A 22160-nucleotide genomic window follows, 5' to 3' on the forward strand; every position below is an offset into this window, starting at 1 on the left:
ACTATGGAACAGATCGAAGATGCAATCAAAAGAGTAAGAGAAATCTAAGGTATTGAATTATGATCGTGATATAGTGATAATATTGTGATTATTATCAAGGCAAGGCAATGATAATACGAAGATATAAAAAATTTGTAATAATGACCAGAAAAGCACACGTACGAAAACCTAATATGATCAATATCGAGAAAATAAGATAAAAAAGTCCATTAGAAACACATACAGGCAATCACGTATATCAGGTATTTCGTTTTCAGGTTTTATGTTTGTTAAAGTTCACGGTGTAAAAATCTAGAGTTATTTTTAAACGGAAACCGGGAGTAAATGGGGGTTCTTATTGTGGCAGCCCAAAATCCTGGATTTTGCTGTAACTTCCTCGAACTAGTAAGCCAAGCAATTTGCCCCTTTTGAACACAAACGTGTTATCCAAACAAGCCAAATAACTCACAGGAACCTTTAACGACAAGAAGAGCCCATTCGAAAGCCATGCGACGAACTTACCTGTAAAAGTGCTCGCTGACTAGCAGGCCTTATATCCACATTGAGAACACCTCAAAAACAAGAAAGACGAATTGTTACGTGTTTTGCGATGGCCTGTTTACTTAGTTATTCTCACATCTTTTTCAACAGAGGAAAATGAGCAACAAATGTTTGGGCGCATGGGCATGCTTTGCAAATGGTGTGATGCCTTTTATTATTTTACAGGCTAATGATTGCATGCATTATCATTCGCATTTTCAGCAATTCTCTGTCCATCCTTGACCTGTTGGGCCATTCGTGCTTCGCTGTTGTTTCTTTTTCTTTCTTTTCTTTTTCACGCCCTGCCGCTTTTCTCATGTGTGTGAATTTTTCATTCTTTCTTTTGTTTTCATTTTTTTCCTTTTCTTCAAAACCTTTTTGTCTCTCCTTACCCATTCCTCACTGCCGGGTAGCAATCTGGATATCTATGTTAACCTGCCTGCATTTTTCACCTCTTTTATCTCTCTCTCCATATACATATAGTTCTCTCTTTGTTGTGATTTCCTACTGCTTCTCGCTGCACGCCCTCGCAATCGAATTAATGGAACACCAACTACTAGCCTTGAAAGTGCCCTAAGCTGGATTCACACGAGCGGAAAGACCGCTGATTTAGTCCGTAGACAAGCGTGACATGTCTCAACTAGAAGGAATCGCGCCGCTAGCAGATCGTCTCCGTCGCCCTTCTGTGCGGAGTGATATATGGCCATGTAACGCTCGTCTTCTAAGTGAATCTGCAATTGGCCCCGTCGTGTAAAAAATTATGGTACGACGAATATGGCGTGATGGGGACATTACTTTGAGTATTACCCACGCATACAGCAAGAGATGTCACGACTCTCACTATGTCCGGTGTTAGATTCGCACTATGTCTGGTACCGGCCAATCGTGCAAGACTGGCCTGCAGCCAGGAGGGACGACAACCGTGTGAGCACGATGGCGTGATGACGTGATTTAGTATGACCCACGCGTTGGGCAAGACAGCAGCCATGCAGCTGCGGTAAGGTCTAAGAAAAAAAACAACACTTTAATAAATAAAAGAAGTTGCTAGAAGCGACTAACGTTTCGGTGCTACCAAATAAATTACGGCGTATTTACCCCTCATCGCTAGATTTGTTTATAGAATCCTACATGGTCCTGGGTAGAACCACCGACACTAGAGGTAAACATTACGTAAACTCTAGCGCTATACGCAAGAATTTCGGCAAGCTTCTGGACAACGCTAAGAGGCTCTCCTGCAATGTGAAGAAGCAAGTACCTATCACGTACGTAGCATGTACCTAGCATGTGCTCGCGGCACACGACCAATGTAGGAGCCTTCCGCCAAGTGGCCATTGCCGAGTAGCGTTCCATCCTTGGCCAATACGCTGTATGAGTGGTGGACGTACCACTCTCATAGAAGGGAGAGAAATTCGTGTGGCGCATGCGCAAGGCACAGGTTACACGATGAATATGTCCGGAATAAACAAGTTGTCAGTCAGTGCTCGTGTTGTAGTTTTTCGCGTGTCTCCTCTTCGTAGTGATTCATTTGGCCCTGTGCTGGAGAAATTAATTGATCGTTCGCTTCTCAACTTCTGTGATATGCCACAAGTTTGGTTACGGTTAACTAAAGCTACTGCAGTCTCTCATGCATTTCGGCATTTTGTTTTCTGCTTCCTTTGCCCTTTATTTTATATTTGACTGTACACTCTGTCAGCTGTGCTTGCTAATGTGCGGAATGTTACTATGAGTACTTTTTGTTATTGTGTAACTGGGATATATTATTTGGTTTGAAATTGTTCTGCAACAGAATTGTCTTTCTAATTTGTGAAATCTTGTGCATTTTTGTAAAATGAAAGCTGTTGCTCCTACGTGCAGGTTGAGCAGTACCCCATCAGAAAGTTAATCACCTCCTTTTGTCCTAGCTCGCGGGCAAGGTCATGCATTGTCGAAAAATTGAATAAATGGATGAATAAAACAACAACCGGCTATATATTGCTCAGGGCCAAACAATAAAATCTTCCTTACCTCAGTAAGGAAGCCTTCATTGCGGTGAGGCCACCTTATGTCACTCTGAAAGCTCCCTTAATTAGGGGCGCTCGGTGAAGGCTTCCTTGGTCAGTGTAAGGTAGCTCAGCGTAAGCTACCTCAGCATAAGGTAGCTCCGAAGCTACCTTCATGCGTCTTTACGCCGCTCCTGGCCCTGATCGAGCGCTTCACCTCAACGCATAGCCACGTGATGTTTCCTTGCGCATGTGCGCTGTTGTCCACCTGCGGAGTAGCGCCAGCACGGTACGTTTTGCCAGGCATGTTCGTGTCGGTCACGCGTGCGGCATGAAAGTCTTGCTAGGCGTTGCTAGGCGTCGCACGACGCCGGCGTGCAAGCGTTGCTGAAGCACATCAAGTTTTGCCCTTTAATATGGGACTTTTTTACGTTTAGTGAACAAAACTAGAAAATAATACCCACGCATCTCTATATTAGCTCTTCAATTTAAAAATTGTGTAACGATACACCATTTTTTTTATTGAATAATGGTGTTCGCGTAAAGCTTTCAAGAGACAATCTCAAACCCAGGCATGCGGCAACCGCTCCTTACGTGAGGACGGGCGAAGGGAGCTTTCCGGAGTATGCTTGCTTCCTCCATCGGTCCTACGCTGTAAGGACGCCTCACGTAAGGTTAGGAAGCGCTCGAAGGAAAGGAACGTTTCATTGTTTGGGCCTCAGTGATTGAAGCGCAATACTCGGAGCACGTGAATTCTGGCACTTTTCAAGTCAGCGGTGGGCGCTGGGGGCACCGAGGTGATACATATCTGGGTCACATAAAAGCGATAGCCTTTGTAATGCATTGCGGCCGCATTCGGCCCCTAATCGAATCATCACCTGTGGCGCAATAAATGCAGCCACCATGCAGTCCGAGTATCGCGCTTCAATCGCTGAGCGGTGTACACGGCCGGACGCTGCGATAAGTCAATGAACGAAAACCGTTGGTCTTTCTCAGTGGCCACTGCACATATTATTTGCACCCTGGCACAAAATGGGGGCGAAATATACATTTCGAAAAACTAAATTATCTCGGAAGTATTTTTAGTGCTGGCCACTGGCTGTGTTCAGGTATGCCCGCCATTGGGAATGTCTCTAGCCCGCATGTTCTAATGATTGTGTCATTGCGTCGTTGTATGCATGATATATAGTGCTCCTTGTTCGCCTACCAGGTGCTTATCAGGGCATGTCAAATTGCTTCCTTTTACAAGTAGCACGAAAGGAAAGCGGCTGCAGTATGGTGGTTAGACTGCTGTGCTTGATAACGGAAGCTCGCTGAAAGGATGCCAGGATGGATATTATTTTCCTTTTAGGTAATATTGGTGCTGTGCTCGAAGTAAAATGTAATCAATGAACAAATAAGATCTGTCTGAATCTTATCGCATGAATGTTATCCGCAGATCAGGTGTCGGAGTTTCATTGGTGTGATGAATGATCAGATATTATTTGTGCTTCGCTTTGAGAGAGAGCTGAACGCATCCCACGCAGAGCCAGCAGCAGGGTGAGCTAGCAGGGTGAGCGATAAGTGAATTAAATTCAATGAAAATTGCCAAAAGAAATTTATATAATGTGAACCTGAACGAGGGAGAAGCGCGATATAATGTTAATTTAACGCAGTACAAGTTACACGGAATTTTTCATATTTGTCTCTCTGACGAAGCAAAATAAACGTGCGATTTGTACATTGCTAGAAGCATCTCATTTTATCATCTGTTACGGTGGTCTATAACTCTATTTTTGACATCTCAACATTTTCAGTGACAGCTAAAGAGTGACACATTACTTGTCATCAAATATATGGATGTCATGAAATGAAGAAAATGCCGGCAAATTCTGAGCGGTACTCCGAACATACGCCCTATCTTATTCGGGTAGGATGATCCCTCTTTTTTAAAAGCTCAGTGCATGATAGCTGGGACAGCCTGTGTGTGCTTCCCTCCTCTTGGGTCATTGGGTACGTATTTAGAGATGTGTGATACTTATCTGCGTATTAGCCTCGTGTGCGACCGATGGCGGCGCTGCGAACGAACAGCGCTACGGTGACGTCAGAGGGGGACTCGCCTTTGTTCTTGTTGTTGTTGCCTCAAAACATGGCTTTCTCTTCTGCTACGCTTCTGCTAAAATAGCTTCATTTTCACGCGTTCGTTTGCGTTCTGACTGCGTGCTCGCTTAGAACGGCGCTCGCCTATTACTATTTGTATTTGTTGCTAGCGTTAGATTTATAAATGTTAGCATTGGGTGGACGACAGGCGTCAACCGCAAGATATGTTAGCTCAGTGGCTATGGCGTTGCGCTCCCAAGTTTGAGGTCGCTTATGCGACAAGGGCCGCATTTCAAAGGGGGCGAAATGCAAAAACGCTGATATATATTTAGATTTAGATACATGTTAAAGAAAGGCGTCAGGCAGGGAGATACGATTTCTCCAGTGCTATTCACAGCATGTTTACAGGAAGTATTCAGAGACCTGGATTGGGAAGAATTGGGGATAAGTGTTCATGGAGAATACCTTAGTAACTTGAGATTCGCTGATGATATGGCCTTGCATAGTAACTTAGGGGACCAACTGCAATGCATGCTCACTGACCTGTAGAGGCAAAACCGAAGGGTGGGTCTAAAAATTAATCTGCAGAAAACTAAAGTAATGTTTAGCAGTCTCGGAAGAGAACAGCAGTTTATGACAGGTAGCGAGGAACTGGAAGTGGTAAGGGAATACATCTACTTAGGACAGGTAGTGACTGCGGATCCAGATCATGAGACTGAAGTAATCAGAAGAATAAGAATGGGCTGGGGTGCGTTTGGCAGGCATTCTCAGATCATGAACAGCAGGTTGCCATTAAACTTCAAGAGAAAAGTATATAACAGCTGTGTCTTACCAGTACTCACGTACGGGGCAGAAACCTGGAGGCTTACGAAAAGGGTTCTGCTTAAATTGAGGACGACGCAACGAGCTATAGAAAGAATAATGATAGGTGTAACGTTAAGGGATAAGAAAAGACCAGATTGGGTGAGGGAACAAACGCTAGTTAATGACATCTTAGTTGAAACCAAGAAAAAGAAATGGGCATGGGCAGGACATGTAATGAGGAGGGAAGATAACCGATGGTCATTAAGGGTTAGGGACTTGATTTCAAGGGAAGGGAAGCGTAGCAGGGGACGGCAGAAGGTTAGGTGGGCGGATGAGATACTTCAAAAGAAGTTTTCAGGGACAACGTGGCCACAATTAGCACATGACCTGGGTAGTTGGAGAAGTATGGGAGAGGCGTTTGCCCTGCAGTGGGCGCAACCAGGCTGATGATGATGACGATGATGACATGTTAAAGACACCAAGCTGGTTAAAATTAACCCAAAATTAACCATAGCCTTGAGGGCCACCGAGAGTCATAAAGCTGGTGACTCAGTCACAAAACTTTGCGCCGAGCGAGTAAATGAGACTCTACGCACAATTGGAAATGAAGCCAAACCGCAGAGCTCTTTCATAAAATTCGCGTCGGTTAAGCGGCATGGTCGCTGAATACAAATTTTAGATTTTCGCAAATAATTCTAGTCACTTGGTGTTTAAAACCTCAAACTTTTTCTGACAAGGAAAATATAATATTTTACTGAAAAACAATTTATTCAGATCAATAGGTGCACCATGGTCTATCATGCTTTGCAATCGCCAGACATGCCTTGCACTAGTTTCTTACAAATAAATCGCATTACGAGTTTCTGGCGCAAAAAAAAAAGAAATGTTTGTTTAGGTTAGAATAAGACTATTTCTGTTCGATACGCTTTCACGCTACCGGCAACGACTCCGAAAGCATCACTTTCACAGCGTTATAAAAATATTATGTTTTTAAGAGAAAGAAAACACCGAAAAGCCTGTAAACAATTTATTGTCTCTGTGTTTTTGTTTGGTGTGTATTAATAGGGTATGTGTTTAGCGCTCCAGCTGCTTGTTGGGTGAAGTACCAGCAAACCTAGCGTCTTAATTTTCTTGTTACAGTTCTAGATGCGTATGGCGAGTTTACAGAAGCAAATACTTGGATACGGTGGTCTGAGCAAAGGTTGCCGCTTGTATTTTTTACACCATAGCAATAATTCTTATCGATGGATGAACCTCCCTCGTCCGATGTGCTCGCTATCCATGGCAGCAGCATGGAAACGAAGGGGTTACGCTGAGCCGACTAACATGCAGAGGCGAGCTGTTCACAGTGAAAGTGCCCAAGTTTAAATAAGGTTATCATGTGACGCATGTAAAACATAGATATAAATGCAGCACTAGAACATGTAACTTTGCTTTCCCCCAGAAATTCTTGCGATAGCAATTATATGGGCACTCCAGAGACATTTTTACCGTCGCCCTCGCCGTGCTGTTCCGTGAAAAGTTCAAAGGCGATAACATTGTCGCCGCTCGTCGTATGCTATATGTGCGAGTGCAAGCACGCGAGAAAAGCAGGCGATTGCTCTTCAATCTAGAGCGCGCGATGGTGGAAATCGGAGAGCAAACGCACCGTATTCCGTCGCGCGAAAAGCTGTGGAGAGGCGGGAGAGGAACGGAGGGGGGGGGGGGTGGCGTTGTGCTACGGCAGCAACTGCGCATTTCGCGAGTGGAACGCAATGGAACTGACGATCGCGAATCTATCTCGCGCGCGGTATATGGAGGAAAGCGGAGAGGCTGCGATGCCGGCTTCAGCTCCGCCAACGCGTGCGTACTTGGCACGGCCACGCGTGGTCGCGCGACGTATCTCGAAATGGATCTGCAGACGGCTCATACCTTAGTGCGCGCTGTGTTCTCGCGGCTCTTGCGCTGAAGCGATAGACCGCACAGAGGTCACTTCACTCGCTGCTGCTGCCACGCTTGCTCACACCAGCGCCTTGACAGCGACATCGAGGGCGATGTGTTCATGTTTGCTTGCGATCGCTGACACCATGATAATTCAGTTAGTAAGCAAATGTTTCTCAGTTTATACAGCCGATAAAACTACTATCCTTACTTCGTAAAGCTCTCTGCTGATTTTCTATCGCAATCGATGCTTCACCTTTTAAGCAAAACTGTGACTTTCTTTATCCGCCCTTAACGGCTGATAGAAAAAGAATTGTATTAGACGTTCCAGACCACAGTTTGCTGCAATGCCACTAGAGCAATGCATGCTCTAGTGGCAACAGTGACCACGTAGTTTCCTGAGAATGGCATCAAACGTCTTTCGTGGTATGCTTAACGGTATGGGCAGCAAAAAAGTGGGAATGTCACACGCCATTGGAGCAGGTGACCGAACGCGCAACCCGCGCTGCACAGCCAAACACAGTATTACAACGCAGACACAGTAGCTGAAGGTCAAATGCTTGCGTTTGTCGTCGAGAAAGGGCCGACAAATCAGTGTGAGTGCGGCACGACAACGGAACTCCAACGACGAAAGACCGTCGCCCTCCACACACGTGTACACACTGTTGACGATGCAGACAACACCAGGAGCAACCCACCCTAGCGTGGTGGCGATTGAGACTGCGCTGTATTTCACAGGGAATAGTGTCTTAGAATATTTTGTAGACACTGTTTTACTAACGTGCCGATTCACAGCACAGTCCCCCCAATGACGGCACATGGAAGAGAGTGCCACTGGAAGATGTTGTGGCTAACACACTTCTTCATCGCCATTCTTCATTCCACAGGCATCATGCATGGCCTTCGTCTTTGTGACAGCGCTGCGTCGACGTCTCACACTGTGCATCCGCCTCATTTGGTGCTTACGTTTCCGCATAACTCGGGAACAACTTAGTGCATAAAAAATCTCAGTGCCCTTCCACTCTGTGAAGAAGGATGACCAGGATGACCAGCGTCGGGCCGGTATTGCACTATCTTCGGCGTCGGCCCATGTATGGGGAGTGCTTAACGCCTGCTTCACCTCCGCCGCGGGTCGGGCCGATATATGTTCGGAATCGGCCCACGTCTGGGCATTGCTTAACGCCTGCTTCACCTCCGCCGCCGCTCGGCCCGGCACTGCATTATCTTCGGGATCGGCCCATGCATGGGGAGTGCTTAACGCCTGCTTCACGTCCACCGCGGGTCGGGCCGGTATAGCATCATCTTCGGGATCGGCCCACGTATGAGGAGTGCTTGAAGGGCCGCTGAAACGGTTCGGACAAATTTTGTAGGCGCGTAGGGTACAGCTAAAGTTAACGATTCGCACCACAATTTGTGTGAAGGGACTCATATTAAGAGAGCTACGGAAGATTACAAACTACCGTCCTTCATAGCCATGCATTGAATCCTAAACTCGTTCGCCGAGTGATCGTGGCTAAGCTCCGCCTTCACTGGCTCTGCCTCATGATGGCACGTCGTGCCGTCGACTTCCGGTTCTCTAGGAGCGAGCGCGCGAAGCCTCTCCAACCTCTCCGCCAGCTGCTTGACAGTCGACCCCAAGCTATACCGAAGCAGCGTGCGTTGTGAGCATTCTGTCGCAGCGCCGAACGTGTCTGGTATTACGGTAACGACAGGCGAGCTGGGCGTTTCAACGGATGGCTGGAGGCATAAATTCAAGCTGACGAAGGAACTATAGCGTAGACATACGTGATCGGCCTGACTGGCCTGTCTGCACGGTCCAGCCACCTGTTGGCGCAGAGCTTAACCAGCCAAGCAAAGCGCTAATATTGTTCTAACCAAGTGTAAAACATTTTAAACAGTTACAAAAACAACGTGCTAACGATTACACTCTTGTGAAATATTTACACCAGCAGCAAAGAAGAATACATTTCGTTACTGCTACTGTGTGTGGTAGAGCTTTGTGCCACCAGGTGGCCGCACCGTGCAGACCATTCACATCTGCGCTTCTGCTCATCCCGTGAAATGGCACGGTCAAACGGCCAGGCCCTCTACCTTCGCGCTTGCGTTTGCCGGAATACCGCGCTCGCAATACGCTATTACGGTAGTAATCCTCAGGTGTAAAGTTACGGCCGCAAACACGCAAATCCTGGCGCCGATCGGATAGCGGCACTCAGATGCGCTACAGCAGCTCGACTGCTGCCTTGCAGAGGGACATGATGTTGCAGCTTGACATATCGCCAATCGCTAACGTTGCAGCCCACAACGCAACAAAGTCGAATCATGGGGCTCGCGAAAAGACTGGGACCGACTCTGACCGCGGAGCTCTCGTCAAAATGGAGCACGTTGTAATACAAGCAGATGACGCTGGCTGTGTGCCGGAAGTGCTTAAGTGTAGTGAGAAATTGTTCTCGTGCATTCTCTTTCTGTTACTCTCCTTTTATAGAAACAAATTAACTAACATTCCAACTATTACGAACATTTTTTTCACCATAAATTTGGAAAAATTGATGATGACGTTTCCTGGGCAGCCAATCGGATAGCTCGCCTCACTAACATCATTGGGGTAAATGACGTCAAATTGGTAGAGACGGCTTAAATTTAAGCCGAGCGATGTGCTGCGATTGGCAGCGATGTACGTTATTAAAACCTTATAATAAATTACACGCTTTACGCGGAGCACTTAGATACATCAATTAATCATCAGAAGGACCTAATCTAACGACTCGGTACGTTTGTACAAAATCGTCAAAATTGTTTCAGGGTCCATTTAACGCGGGCTTCAAATCCGCCGCGGGTCGGGCCGGTATAGCACCATCTCCGGGATCGGCCCACTATGGGGAGTTTTTTTGCTTACCACGCGAACAACACGAAAATTTACTTGTACGGTAGAGGTATACAGCTTCGCTGTAAAATACCTCCATGACGTTTTAGTTGCTCCGTGTGCGGTTCATAAAGATAAACGGTTCATGAAATTATACACTTTGCATAGGATGAAAAGAAACGGTTGTTCACATTGTATCTCTTTGCATAAAATGTATTTACCGTTTCACTTAAACATCACTTCGCTTAGAATCCCACATGTGCGTTCGATTGAGTTAATTTTGGTTTAATTGAAAACACTTCTGCGAAATAGTTGTTCAGTTGAAAACCGCTCGTGTCATGCAGTTTTCTTTCAGTCCTTGTCCACGTTTCGCTCTGAAGTCACAACATGAATACATACCAACTCGTTCAGTTTGACCTTTTTCTGAGCTATGCGAGTGAATGAAAGTACTTTATTTCAGTCTAGGAACGATGGAGGGGAGACCCCGCGCCACCCGGCTAGTCACACGTAGGGACCGCCAAGCCGAGCTTGACGGCCCAATCGCGGGCACTTTGGACAGCCAGGGTTTGGTCGTGGAATTCGAGGTCCGCGCACTCCTCGTAGTTGGCAAAAGAGTAATTTCTTTTCTTTGGAGAGGTTGCATATGTAAAACTTTGTGGCATGACTATGCATACCGAGCGCTCACAGCCGAGGGTTTACTATGAGACAAGATAGATGTTCCAAGAAACGGCAAAAAAAAAAAAAAGAACAGTCGTAGCATAAAAACAAGCAAGTTCTGGTTGCAGATAACCGACTACCGTATAAGGACATTGCAGAAGCGACGGACATAAGGCCGACATAGGGAGCAGCAGAACGCACTTCATAGCCGTGTTAGGGCTTTGTTTCCTCGGCCCGCTGCCCAGCAGCTCTACGGGGTGGCGACAAAGGCACTGAGAAATTCGATGTCGGGTGTGCGGCGACCCAGAAGGAAGAGCTTAAAATTATATAGACTTTAATGGCATTTTGCCAAGAAAAGCTTTGTAATGGTGAGAACAATACATTGGAAGTTTTGTCTCTCGTAGAACAAAGTCCGTCAAGCATAACCTACTCCGCTCTCGAATATAATATGTTGAAGCGTATATATCAGTCACTGACTCCATCGCTCACTCACTCACTCACTCACTAAATCAATCAATCAATCAATCAATCAATCAATCAATCAATCAATCAATCAATCAATCAATCAATCAATCAATCAATCAATCAATCAATCAATCAATCAATCAATCAATCAATCAATCAATCAATCAATTTTATTATTTCGCAGAATACAGATAGAGGTATAAAGAAGGAGGTCCCATAGTAAAATCTCAATTGGGACCTCTTGTTCATGATTAGCATAAACGCTACTGGAGAAATACCAGCAGCTGAATCAGCACAATTACAAAATAAGTTAAATAAAGAGATACAGATGCAAGTAAATTAAGACATTAATAGGCAACAATTTATCGGCAGTAAGTAATATAGTGAAACTAGGTTAAACAAACATTGTAGAGGAGGAAAAGAAAAAAGTAACACAGGAAGGAAATTGAAAGACAATTTAAGAGGAAGATTTAGCTCGGGCCCAACTACGATGCGGCTTATCGAAATACACGGAAAATGCAAAAACGCTTTTCCGAGATGAGCCCCGGACCGATTTTATTCAAATTTCTTGCATTTTAGAGAGAACGTTAAATTCTAGTGACTGTGGGTAGCGGAATTTCCATTTAGGGCCCGAATTTCGTTAAAAGAATTTATTTGCAAGTTTGAAAAAAAAAATAGACCCACGAAGGTTATAGATTGATAGTTCTGCATCAAGAACAGATATCACGGTTCTGTCAGCGGCATCCATTAGATCATTCAAAGCGGACAAGTTGAATATGTCATTTTCTATGATAGGCAAATTTGTTACATTGTGTACAAAGATTCGGCTAAAGCTGTATTTTCATATTACTACATCTTTTGAGATTCATGAGTAACATATCAATTTTGTCCGCTTTAGATGTTTTATTAGATGCGATTCACAGAATTGTGATATCCTTTTCCTTGCTGAGTTACGGAGTTCTAAAAGTTATGTTTTCGTTTTCTGAAAATTTGCGACATTTGCCATTTTTTAGTAAAAAATTTACAAACTAAATCTAACATTCGAAGCCAGCAGTCACTAGATATTAAATTTTTCTTTTATATGCAACAAACCTCGTCAAGTTTGGTGCAGTGGTTGCCGAGAAAAACGAATTCTCCTTTTACATGTATTTAAATAGGAGCACCCGAGCTAAAGCTTCCTATTAAGAAACATGCTGAAGTACGTAAGAACGGGAGGTCTAAAACGAAAATGGGATCATACAGCGCACTATGTCAAACACAAAAAAATTTCAATTCACGGCAATATCTATGAGTGTTCTGGAGTTTTATGACAAATAGTAATATATTCCGGGATGATATGAGTGCAAAGTGAACGGTTTGTTTGCCATTATTAGTGCATACTTTAGGCAGAACGAAGTTATTATGCAGCGCGAATCGTGTTGAGTTAGTGTTAGTTTGAGAGTATATAGGAGTCAGCGACAATGATATTTCGTCACTTACTAGTTTGAAAAGAAAAGTGGCAACGTTGCATTGACATGGGCGGCCACTTCCAAAATGTTATTTGATTTTAGTAACTGCTCAGCATTGGCTGTGTGTGGACTCGACGTGATTATTCTATCTGCCTGGTTCTGCACAGTTTGAGGTGGTTTTAGGTGAATAGTGTACTTGTTACACCAGGAGGTTATGTACTAATTAATGTGTGAGTGTACAAACGCGAAATAAAATGGCATCAACACAGGCCGTGGGAAGAATCGACGTACCCTATTGAGAATGCGTATTGAATGTGAGAACTTTATTCATATGAATTAGCTGGAGTTGAAATTTTAGGTTACAGTCAATAATAACACCCAAGTATGTGCATTCTTCGCTTGCTCATATTAAATGATTACGGATAGAAATGGGCGGGATGCATAGTGATGACGTATTTTGGGATGAGAATAAGTGAAATTTAGTTTTAGTGGGATCAATGGCAAGTCTACTCATTTTGCACCATTCTAACAAGTTATGAAGATCACTATCAAGCATCGCTACTATCCTGACAGACATTTGTCAGAATTAATACGTAAGCGTTGCGTCATTGAAAAATTTAATTATTGAATTTTACGTGCCAAAACCGCGATCTGATTATGAGGCACGACGTAGTGGGGGAGTCCGGAAATTTGAACCACCTGGGGTTCTTTAACGTGCACCTAAATATAAGTACACTGGTGTTTTCGCACTTCGACGTCATCGAAATGCGGCTGCCGTGGCCGGGATTTGATCTCGCGATCTCGTGCTTAGCAGCCCAACACCATAGCCTCTAAGCAGCCACGGCGGGTGGTTTGCTTGCTTACTCTTGGGGTCAGGAAAGATAGAATAGAAAGATGAGATAGAGAGGGAGGAGGAGGAGAGCCGCGGTGAGCTCGCGCACGCACGCGGAGGGCCAGGCGAGGCGTTCACATAGGCCAGTCACCTTCAAGAAAGACAAAAGTGCCTTCGCCACTGCGGCCGGGATTCGATCTCACGAACTCGCGCTTAGCAGCGCAACACGTTGTGTCATCTGCATATTGTTCACACTTTGAACATGTGAGGCAGTTAGGTAGGTCATTAATATAAAGTAAAAAAGAGTACGGGCCCCGAATGGACTTTTGTGGCAGACCTAAATTCGTCATTTTAGGTTTAGAAAAAGGATCGGAAACACAACCTGATAACTGTCTCGTAGGCAGTTGCGTAATAGTTGTAAACGAAGACCCGTTATAGTTATTGAATCTAGTATAAGATTAAGAATGTCGTTGTAAATGCTATCAGAAATGCCTTTGCAAAGTCTACAAATAAGGATCCTGCGATATTTACCCTCATCAGTGGCTTTCTTTAGTTGGTCAGTAAGACATAGAAGTGCTAGATCAGTAGAGTAACAGGATCGAAATCAAAATTGGTCAGGTGAAAGAATATCAAATTGGTTTAGGTATGCTGTCAATTGTTTTTCGATAATTTTCTTCATGATACTTTAGGAGTGGTAACTACTGGGCTAGTTGGTGATCTTGCATACTAAAAAGATTTTGCGCCAGAAGAACACAGACAAGAAAGACGACGACATCACGCGCGCTTCTTCATGAGCTTGCTAAAGAAGGCTAAACACAGATTAGCCTATAGTTAGATGATACTGAACGATCGCCCTTCTTAAAACCTGGATTCACCCTACCACGTTTAAACTCGCGAGGAAAAGTGCCAATTTTAAACATGAGTTTAAGAATTTGAGACAGAACAAATGATACTTATTTAGAAACTAAATTAACATCACCAGGATGCATGTTGTCCAGACGCGCACTGGGTATTTCTAAATTATTAATCACTGATACCACCTCACCAGGAGTGCTTGGAAACAGAAAATGAATGCGGGAGGCGCTTTGGTGCATGTAAGTTCCGTTCTGTTAACGCGCCTTCTTTGATTGTTAATTCTTCCAGGTTAGTTGCATTCTGTTTGTATGGCTTTGTTTCTGAAAGCGATCTAACACTACAATATGCAGTTGAGAACAAGTGGAGACATGTGCAAATGTCCGTGAGTGCCATTTGCTGCCTGTTCTTTGCGCTGTTAGATTGTTTTTATATATTTACGCCAGCTTCAGAGCGTTTCACGGCACATACAGGCGCACAGTCCTTCATGAATTTGGTGCAGAAATGTGGGCGCTGGTAGTAAAAACTCGGTTTCAAAGCGATAATTCGGTCTGCGAAAAATGTTGAAGTTGTCGCGCAAGAAAGTGACACGCATCAACAAATTAATAATTCAGCGAATTAAGAAAACAGTCGCAACTAATGGCGAAAGTAAACGAAGCGAAAGCAGTAGAAATTATTACGAATCGGCAAATGCAAGATGTGTGTGCTTGCAGTCATTATGTCAGTCTATGTCGCTTTCTGATTATTGCGATGGGACGACGCCTACAGAAGTTCCGACTTCTCTATTAGTGGTTTTCGCACTAACACCGTGTGCGCTTCACTTTCTTCCACAATTCCACCTTTCTCCCCATTCTAATTGAGCCATACAAATCGTCATTACACACAAAGGCCATCATTGCAATGACTACGACTGAGTGCACCGCATACGTATACATGCATCATTTTAATGCCGCAACAGCGAGCACAGTTCCTGCACAGTCAGACACGAACGACTCGCCCGCAAAACATGCGTGGCACGGCCCTTACTGAAGCGAGTGGTAACTCTCATTATAAACGAGCACAGTAAAGCTCAACTTGCGCAAGGGGTTTCATTGGGGGCATTATAACACTGCGTCCGCTAATGCCTGCGTCACACGCTAGGCATTACTCTTAACTTGGATAACAGTGAAAAAAGGGGAGTAGGCTGCGCTGCTCCGTGCTACGTTGCTCAGCGCCTAGAGAACGAAGCGCACTTCACAAGCGCCAGCAAACTGAGAGACATGGCTCTAAACGTATGTGGTGCCTTGTTTCCAGGAAAAAAAATTTCTAACTGGAATGAAAGTATAAATATTTTTTGGTCGACGTACGATGGCAACAGCTTGCTGGTGACATTGCACACGCTCCGACGCAGCAAAAAAGTATGCGTTCTTTTTATAGCGTGCGTTATTGGGATACACTGTCGCACGGGTGCCTGATGAGACTGCCTCGTCATGATATAGTGCCACGGGCAGAACCATGCATAATATTGGACTTTGTCCAACGCTTATCACTGCATCGCTTTTATTCGTTGCTTACAGAGGGCAGAAAACTCGCCCAGAAAATTCAGAGGCTCTGTCGCAAGTTGCGCAATGGGCAAAAGACTGAGGCGCGCGTGTGCGCTTGTTGACGCCACAAGCGGATTCCAGCGTGCAGCTTTGCCATGTATCTTCCTGGAATGCGAGGAGAATGTTTGGATAATTTGACAACGAACGATTTTTTTTGGAGGAGTACCGCTGACACCGATAGAAAGCGCGGACATTACGTCTTGGAAATGATAACGGCATTTCGGCGCCCTTCGCCGGCCGTGCAGCTCGGGCTCGAGCTTTTGGAAAGCTGGTCGTCTTTCGCGGTACGATAATCGGCAGCATCTAAACACGTTACTCTTTTTAATAATGCAAAGAAGACTGGCGCATTGTGAAATAACATCTGCGTTTATCGAAGCCACGAATTTCTTCAGCTTTCACATTTTCTCACAACAGAGGCAATTGATGCATGGCGAAAAGGAATTTTTATTGAGTACGGGAACTTCTAATGACACATTAGCTCAAAGTAGCACATTTAATATTGCCGTTGCGGAACAATTCAATACAACGCATCGACAAACAAGACAATGCAACGAATGAAAAAGCGCTAAAGGTACAAAGAAAGGGTGCAACACTACGCACGTCATACAGAATACTCTTAGTATCAATAAGTGACCCCCGACTGTTATGAAACATGAAACACACTATGCACTCATGAGTCTACCAACTTTGAAATCTTTCAGAAACGTAGTTTAGAAAATGTTCATCTGCTGGCTCAGAAAGCAGGTACAGTTGCACAGAGGGAGATGCATTTCAATATCTGTGCTCGCTTGGAGATGAGTCAGCACGATTGCATTTCTTTTTCTTGAGAATTTGTAAGCACGCGCTTGCACAGAGTACAGTATACATGCGATTGCAATCGAATGCGGGCTGTGTTGAGCCTTATCTTTCAGTAGCAAAGCTGATTGTTCATTAAGGAAATTTACTCTTTCCTTTTTCGCTTCACTTATTGTAGCATAATCTTTATTGAGAAGAGAAATAATTGTGCTCAACAGGCGATAGCGGCTTTGTTCCTGCTTTCGCAGCGGGGTAATATCGTTTAAAGTTTTCATCAAACGGCGTGGCAGTGCCTGCAGAAACAGTTCCGTATTGTGTATGTGTGTGTGTGGTCGTTTTCTTGCACTTTTTTTCACTTCTTTCCTTCATTTTTTTTCTTTCGCTTACCTATCGCATCCCTTTGCCCCTCCCCCGATACAGCGTAGTCAACTGGAGATAATCTCTGCTTAACCTCCCTGTCTTTCCTCTGCCTTTCTCTCTACCTCTCACTTTGATCGAAACACCTATGTCGTTTGCAGTGTCCGAGACGACACTTTCTCCCAACAGTTTCTTTCAAGCTTCTTGGAAACAACTACTGATTTTCACGTCTTTGCAAACCGTCACGGAGGCTTGCAGCTGTGGTTCAAGCTGCCTTACAATGTTAAGCAAGATCGTATACTACTTTATGTACAGGACTGCCCAAATCTCGGGCACTGAGCCTGCTTCCAGGCACACATTTGGTTCCGCAAGCGTCGCGAAGCGGCGCCTTTTCTGTTCTGCCTCGTACGGCGCCGCGAATTCCTTGACCGCATTGGCGAGCTGTTCAGCTTCCGTTCTCGTCCTCTTTGCTTCCGGAGCTTCTCTTGTGTATTTTCTCTGATTGGCGAAATACGATGTACACCTAGGAAATACTGTCGCTACAGAATCTGGGCGCAGGCGCGGCCCTGGCGATGACAGTTGGGGCAGATTCCCAGTTATTGGTTCTGTGTAAGACGTCGTTCGCTCCAAGCAGGACGAGAGGACATGGTCTGCACAGACCTTCCCACACGTAAATATATGCCCGAGTCCCACGGTAACCGTAAAAAAAAAGTATGCTGGCAGTTCACACGCGCGACGCGAACGTTAGTAATAAACACGTGGTACGATGAATTTTCTTTTTAACCATTGCCTTTGGTTTATGAAAGCAAAGCTCTTTCGTAAAGTGAGAAATAAATAGAAAGAGCCGTAAAAAACTCGCTACGTTCATCAATGCGTCGGTAGAAAATCTTTCCTTTGGATGGCGCGGATCCACTTCTGCCGCATGTTTTAATCCTTCGGGAATGAATACACGTGGATCTTTTTCTTCCGGACGTAGTTTCCGGAACATACCGGAACGCAACACTTGTTCGCCATTTTCATACTGTCGTCTTCGGCTCCTAATTAATAAAATTGCGCAAAAAGATACAAAAACACGTGCAACGTGCCTTCATTAACGACGCCGACACGCGCGTGTCCGTCAGGGTCAGTGAGGTGACAAGGAAATGGAATGCAAAGTCATCGAACTCGTCAACTAGTCGGACGGGTCGGACGGCCAACGGCTTGTGACGTCAAATACTTGCACGCAGGCCTAAAAAATCTGTGCGGGAGGGGTTGGGTTAAGGCGTTCGGTGTTACTTTTTCAGCAACTTCATTGAAACAATACGTCGGTAATGTCCGAGGAAGCATGAGTGATGTCACTTTGAGAAGTGCCTCTATAGCCCAAACAGCCTGCTCGTAGTGGGCGACCGAAACGCGTTGCACCCGGTGTGGGGCTGCGCGAAAAGCACGCTCAGAGGCACCAAACTCCTGGCCTTCGTAAGATCGCGATCCTTACCGATCCGGCAAAGCCAACACGCATAGGCAACATCGTAAATAGAGACACGTGTCCGGACTTGACGCTCGCAAAATGCATGACACGCAGCGTAGACAAACACCCAGAAGACGCTTGGATATGACCACTGCACCACCGCCGCGATGGTGTAGGCGAAGCTGGCCAAGCGGATGCCAGTCAAGCAGACACGTATAAGTGACACTCCTTCAAAGCAGACATGCCCGACGCGCGAGAGATCGAGGACTTCCAAAGGTGGGCGAAACAGCTGCAGGGCACGGTCGACAAACAATCAAACATGGTAGCTCTGACGGACCAAAATTTGGCAGAATACCTCCCCCCCCACCTTCACCTGTTGGACACCAGAAGAGGCCGCAAAAATAGATGAAAACGACAGAAGCACAACCGGAAACTAAAACAATGAATAGCCGCCCTCAAGGCTGAGGCGGAGCGATACGCAAACACCCTGACACGACAGCACTGGGGCCAAAGCTGCAATGCACTCCAGGGCAAGCTAACAGTAGCCAAGGCCTGGCACCTACTCCGGCACCTCCTGGACCTGACGCAGAGCAAGACCGTCAGCAAACAGACTATTCCGAAGAATCATACATTTCCTCCCGGGCACAAAAGACGGCATACTAGATGGTCTGAAGAACAAGTACACAGGCCAACCACCCTCAAACAGTGGCTCCAGTTCCCTATGTAGACCAACCGAACGAGGTGCTTGACCGACTTATAGTGGAGTGGGAAGTCGAGATGGCACTGCAAACACTCACGTGAAACCCGACACCCGGAATGGTCACACTCGTAAACATGACGCTGAGACATCTAGACAAGTCGATCGAGGCACTCACGAATTTCTTTAACGCCACTCGGAATGCAACACGCTGCCGGCCGATTGGCAACACGCGGAGGTAACGCTCGTTCCCCGCAGGGGCGTCTGCGTCAGCAGGCGTTTGGTGTGTTGCGACACCACGTACCCGAGCACACGAGGGTTGGACCCCCCCGCGTGTAGCCGTGCGCGGCTTAGCCGTGTGTGGCGAAAGGGGGATCCTGGAGGTTGAGCCGATGCTGGGTGTTTGGACCTTTAAGGCTGTGGGAGATACGGGGTGCTCCTCCGTACTCTTGGGACAAAGGAACGACAACACAGTAGTGCAAACAATCACAAGGGCATTTATTGCACCTTTCATAGATCAATGCCTGCTAGCCGAGTTGCTATCCCCAAAACATGCCGATGGGCGCGCGACAAATCTAGAAGTCCGACTTACCGCGACCGCATTGCGAGCGAATATGTTCGCCCCATGCTGGATCCCAACGCCTGGTCGTTCGCGTGTTCGGTCACGCCAACGGTCGTGCGTTCGAAGGCGGCCACGCGAGGCGGTCTCGCAGAAGCATGGTCGCAGCGCGCGCGGAATATCCACGCTGTTCGCCGGCCCGCCGGGAAAAGAGACAGCGCCTTGTCCCTCGGCGCCCGAGTAACCCCGCCGCGGCGCGACGGTCGCGCCATCTCTCGCACCGCGCTTGTACCACTCCGAGCGCTGCGGGCGCCAGGCCACGCGAGCCGTGCGGGAAAACAGCATATCAGGGGATGCGTGAGAGTCGCGCATCCCCACATCCCCCCAACCTTAAATCACTACATATTCCGGCGAAACATTTCACACAGTCTAACATCAACACGTGCTTCGCGAACAATGTGGTACATGCAACAGTGGCCGCGCCGGGGAAATGTCACACGCTGTCCATAACATGCGAGCCGACTGTCCTTGGGGTACACCGCTGGCGTCCGTCGGTCACCGCAGCAGCTTTGCGACTCGACGGCACGATCCCAGGCCAGAACACCGGAGACGACGACGCAGTAGTCGGTACGAGCAAGCGTCGCTCGCGCCGACGCGCCCAGCTGGCAGGAGCCGCCGTAGCTGTCGGTGACCGCTGGCTCCTTTGTCCGCCGCCGAGGGTTGTGAGCTGGATGCAGGAGGCCGCCGAAGTCGCTGCGCCGAACTGGCCACAGCATCACCATCGCCCGGGGTGACTCGATCGTAGTCCGGGGCAGCCGCGCAGACGATGTGCAGGTGACAGCCAGCCAGGGGTGACTCCAATCACGCTGCGTACACTCAAAACACTCGGCAAACACTAAAGTAGTGCAAGGGAGAGGAATTCTGCATGCGCATCGCCCACGTGGTACGATGTTCAACTCGGCTAGCAAAAGATCGGGCAGCTACTCAGATGCTAAGTTCACGTGAACGAAGCTCGCTTTCTTGAGTCGAACGAGTAATTTCAATTCGTGCGAGGCTAACTAGAATGAGGGAAGCAACTTGCAACACCTCAACGCCACGGTCCACCAGGTTGTGTCCCTCCACGTGCGACAGGCAGCTTCGTAAAGCCTTAGGCCTAAAGCGTCGCTACTCTGACAACAACCGGCATCCAAAAACAACACTCAAAATGAGCGCAAAACAGGCAGCCGCGAGGAGACGTTAGCTCTGTGAGGTGGTCCTACTCCGCTCGGTGCACACAGCATCCGAGTTGACGGCGCCCACCGTGCCAGACGGTGTCGGAGCGCCCGATGCCAGGCCGCAATACCAGTCAGCCCGTCGTGGCACCCGTGGCCCGCGGCCACCCGGATCCCAGAGCCGCGACTTCATCCGAGTGAAAGAGATAGAAGAAGCTATATACATAAGAAATTCGGACCACCCACGAGGCTTCCGTACTCACTCGCTTCAGGCTTGCCACTGCTCCGCGGGCGCTCAGCCTCACTCTCCCAGGATGAAGACCACGTGGCTCTCGTACTGACGAATGTCATTAAAGAAAACACTTGCGAAAAGGCTTAGCATGTTCACGTGTTCAAACACACTACAGCTACCGCCGCCTCGCTCAAGAAAGCACGCCGCCAACGCTAGCGATCAAAATCCACGCTAGCCCTACGCTTCAGTTCAAACAAAGGTCTCGAACGAAGCAAAACTGTTAAATCTATCGTCCGATGCCCCAAGAGGTCCACGTTGGGCAGCCAGATGTGGGAGATACGGGGTTCTCCTCCGTACTCTTGGGACAAAGGAACGACAACACAGTAGTGCAAACAATCACAAGGGCATTTATTGCACCTTTCATAGATCAATGCCTGCTAGCCGAGTTGCTATCCCCAAAACATGCCGATTTGCGCGCGACAAATCTAGAAGTCCGACTTACCGCGACCGCATTGCGAGCGAATATGTTCGCCCCATGCTGGATCCCAACGCCTGGTCGTTCGCGTGTTCGGTCACGCCAACGGTCGTGCGTTCGAAGGCGGCCACGCGAGGCGGTCTCGCAGAAGCATGGTCGCAGCGCGCGCGGAATGTCCACGCTGTTCGCCGGCCCGCCGGGAAAAGAGACAGCGCCTTGTCTCTCGGCGCCCGAGTAACCCCGCCGCGGCGCGACGGTCGCGCCATCTCTCGCACCGCGCTTGTACCACTCCGAGCGCCGCGGGCGCCAGGCCACGCGAGCCGTGCGGGAAAACAGCATATCAGGGGATGCGTGAGATTCGCGCATCCCCACAAGGCGGAGGAGGAGGC

At 47.0% G+C, this 22160-nt stretch overlaps 1 protein-coding gene across 1 annotated transcript in view; it reads left to right on the forward strand.

Annotated features, from left to right (window-relative positions):
* The window catches only part of LOC126538330 (uncharacterized), a 680380-nt gene that overhangs the window by 565719 nt on the left and 92501 nt on the right, over positions 1–22160 (forward strand). The window lies entirely within an intron of this gene.

Source organism: Dermacentor andersoni, chromosome 4, assembly GCF_023375885.2.
Source record: "Dermacentor andersoni chromosome 4, qqDerAnde1_hic_scaffold, whole genome shotgun sequence".
Classification (NCBI taxonomy): Eukaryota; Metazoa; Arthropoda; class Arachnida; order Ixodida; family Ixodidae; genus Dermacentor; species Dermacentor andersoni.